The 4312-nt window shown below is 29.0% G+C and overlaps 1 protein-coding gene across 3 annotated transcripts in view; it reads right to left on the minus strand.

Moving 5' to 3' along the window:
• Nucleotides 1-4312, minus strand: part of LOC100208392 (uncharacterized) — a 91302-nt gene that overhangs the window by 36736 nt on the left and 50254 nt on the right. The window lies entirely within an intron of this gene.

The raw sequence follows: 4312 nt of genomic DNA on the forward strand, positions 1-4312 counted from the left end.
AGAATAAAATTTCATTTCTATCATTTCAAGTCATGAAATCATCAACATATCTATTACATAAATACGCACCAAAAAGCAAATATATTTGTGAAAATCATGAAAATTCGGGTATATGTTTTCAACAAAATTGATGTCAATGTATTTTTTAACAACAAACAAAAACTATCGAAGGATTTGGTTTCCAAAAATAACTTAAAATTATTTAAAAAGAGGCAAAGAAAAAAATGAAATCAAAATTGCCAAAATGCCAGTTGTATAGCATTTGTTTATATAGTTTAATCAAAATTCACCTATTATTTGATTTCTTTGAACTACCTCTTGACATTTTTTTCATAGCGTTAAAATATAGATGAATATACACCTTGTACAGAAAGTTTAAACGCACTTGTTTTGTTAACCCATATAATACTTTCAAGAAATGATAACCCGATAAATTGATGAGATGTACTCTTTATTTTTATGTTTACTTATACTATGGCTATAATTTAAAAAATAATTGTAAGGATATTATAATAAAGGTGGAGGATGATGAGAAAATTAACAGAGTAAATAACTCCTTTCAAATAAAGTTTAAACGCATTTTAATAAGAAAACTCGTAACACTCGTTTATTGAGAGATTTTTTAGTGATAACAATGCAAAAAAATCTTTTCCATTTTTATCACTTAACAGCCTGTTAGCGTTGGCGACAATAAGTTATTACGCAAGAAAGAACTAAATTCGTTTCATGGTGTAAGAAAGCCTTTGTTGACGTTTATCGATCGCCAAAGACAAAAAAAATGGCGCAAAGAGCGATTAAATTATTTAATGGAACAATGGAAAATGATTATTTTTAGCGATGAGTTGAATTTCTAATTATTAACAGAAAAAACAAGAGATTTGATTGTCGCAAAAATACGGAAAAATATTTGAAGTAACACCTACTAAGTCGTATTCAAAAAGGTGGTGGTTCCGCTGGCATATAGGGATGTACATCAGGCTCAGGCGTTGGCGGTCATAAAATATCCGAAGGAAGATTAAGCCAGTATGTGTATCGCGATATTTAGGAAAATGCACTTCTCCGTAGTCGCGATTTGTTCCAAGCTGATCAAAACTGGTTATTTCAACAAGACAACGCTCCATGCCATACAGCACAATCATTCACTGATTATTTCCTTGAAAGTAATATTCGACTCATGCCTTGGCCAGCATGATCGCCTGACTTAAACCCGATTTATGGAGGTGGATGGATTATCAACAAACAAAAAAACAAATAACTATTCGCGAAATGCTCAAACAAGAACTGACCAAACTGTGGCTGGAAATACCAAGATGATTGAAAACTTAATTGAATCAATGCCAAGGCAAATACAAACACGTATTGAAAACAATAGGGTCATATCCCGTATAAATATATATTTCGATTAAAAAAAATTGTAGATTAACTTCATTGCACTTTTTTCTCAGTAATTTTTTGATTACTTATGTTTACAATATAATTTTAGAAAAAAACTTTGTTTTGCTTTTATTCAAAGTTGTATTTTTTTTCTTAACTAATAACCGGCAAAGAAAAAAAAAAGCCTGGACCCTGCCTCGTGTTTCCTCTTTGTACCGCTCTTAACTTCACAACCGGCATTTGGTCCCAAAAAAACATCTTTTGAACGTTCAAAAGTCGTCTTCATAGAACCAAATGCCAGCTGGGTTACCTAAACTCTTAAAAAAACAAGTGCTTTTTTTTAAGAGTTTAGGTATAACTTTCTGTATAAGGTTTAGATATATATTATAAATAAATAAATATACATAGATAAATGTATATAAAAATCGGCCTCCTAATATTCCTCTCAAAAATGTAAGATATACAGCCGTGAATAGGCAAATATACAGGGGAGAGTAGGGCACCATGATACAGTTTTGGTTTTTGCTTCGTAACAATTTTTTTAATACGCCTTTTTTAGGCAAATGGTTTAATTTATTGAATAAATTTATAACTACAAAATTAAATTTATCAATTATCAAAATATAACAAATTAAACTTGTGAGACTATTTAAAGTAAAATTAGAACTTTGTAGCAAGGTACACCACCCATGAAGTACCTTGCTACAAACTATGAGCACCATTAAAAAAGTAAATAAAAAGTATAAAACATAGCAAAAAAAGGTATATTTTTACTTAAAAGACAAACAAATTTATAATTAAAACCCAAAAAATGCATCCAATGTTCCATATTACATTTCAGAAATCCAGATTATATATCGTTTTAAATTTCATTTTTAGGCGTCAATACATAATGGCTTTGTACCAAAATTGGGTCTTTTAGTATTATATTTACATAAATCTCGAAGAAATAACTGTAAATATTACAAAAAATAGTTTTTAGAATTGTTTATGACACAACGAAGTACCATTCTACAGTTTTAGGGCCCCCTAAAAATGCTGTATTAAGCTACCCTATACTTACTATTAGAAAACAATCGCCTTATTTTAGTAGCAACTTGTTTTTTCAATAGTTTTGTTTAACGAAGTAAAGAGCCTTTGGATTTTAGCTTACAAAATAATGTTACTTACTAGATACATTGAATAACATACCTTAAAACGAAGAAACTTTAAAATCTAATAAATTACTTCAACAAAAAAACACAAAATTAGAACCCTTGAAGGCCTAATAATATCAAATTATATAATTTTTTGTCAAAACATAGCTTTAGTAGTAACTGTTTCACCATTTGATATTGGTGGTCACAATTCTTAAGATGCCTCCTCAATTATGTTTCATGGTGCCCCACTCTCCCTTACTTCAATTACATCTTAGATTTTAAATAACTTTATTAACAATGATATCAATTTAGTACGCAATTTTGAATTATTTCATTTTCAAACTTTATGAAATGTTATGCTTTTTAAATTTGTAACTTTTTTTTGTTTATTTTCAAGTTTTAAATCATGTTGTAACTGTGGTTAGAAAACAATTTTAGTAGTACTAATTTTACTAGTAGCTAAACGTAACAGTGAGAAAGCAATGTGAAATAAAACTAAACTTATTACATCTAACCTTGGTATAGAAATAAGACAAACTTGTTTAGTCAAGGTAAACTTGTTACATCAAACCTCCATATAGAAATAAATTTGTTTAAAACCAATATCTAAAATTATTTTAACGATAAAAATGTGAATGAAATGAGTGCGAGAGACGAATCTCCTTTCTAATCCTGGTTCCGAAAATAAATTTTTTAGTATTAATGTTATTGGAGGACTTACAGTTGGTTTTAGCGCTGCAAAACGTATTTCGAAAACCTTCAGCTTTCTTTGGAACTACCGAGGAATTAATACATGAAGCAGTTTATTTTGCACAGAAATATTCTACAAACATTGTCAGTGCACCTAATGCAAGAAATGAAACACAAAATAACAATTCACAATGCCAATTTTGGTACAAAACATTAGGGTGCACTGGAAATGTTAAATGCTTTAGCAAAGTGAAAATTATAAAGTATATTTCCAAACCTCAGTGACAGTTCCTTGCAACACTAGCAGCAGTAGCATGAGCTGAAAGAAGCTTCAGCAAAGTTAGACTTATAAAAAAATAATCTAAGGTCCCCATTCCAAACTGAATCAGAATCACCTTAACAAACTTACTAAGTTAAGCATTAAGTTTGACATTGCAAAACATATAGGCTTTGATGCAGTAATCCGTAATTTTACTAGGAAAAAGACACGCAAAACAACCTTAGCAAAGTTTATTTATTTAACAACATTTATATCTTTTATAGACTCTTGTGTGCAAATTTAATTTTTTCTGAAATTTTTTTATTTGAATTTTATCTTAAAAGATACTAAATACAACTTTTGTCGCATTGTTAATGGATAATGGGGGGAGGGGCCCAAAAAAGATTACTGCATCAGAACAATTTTATCCTCTCCATGGCCCTAGTTATATGTGAAAATAACCTTCTTTATTCTTTTCCCATAGCATTTTAGACAAAATAAAAATAATCTGTTAGACACCCGTTTGAAATAAAATAATTAAATTTAAATAAAAATATTAAAAACTAAATAAAAAAACTAAAGGATAACAAACGCAACAGAGTGCTAAAAACATTCAAACTTTGAAACCGTTGGAGATATTGTCTAAACAAGTCATTAAAAATTGTCTAAATAAGTCGTTAAATATTGTCTTAACAAGTCTCTAAACAAGTCATTACAAATTGTCTAAACAAGTCATTACATATTGAGCTACATAAGTTACAAAATATTTTGTGTAAAATATAAAATCATCGTGAAAATACGATTTTTATTTAGAATAAAAATTGTGTTCACAAGTAAAACTAAAAATTAC

The sequence above is a fragment of the Hydra vulgaris genome, chromosome 12 (assembly GCF_038396675.1).
Source record: "Hydra vulgaris chromosome 12, alternate assembly HydraT2T_AEP".
NCBI lineage: Eukaryota > Metazoa > Cnidaria > Hydrozoa > Anthoathecata > Hydridae > Hydra > Hydra vulgaris.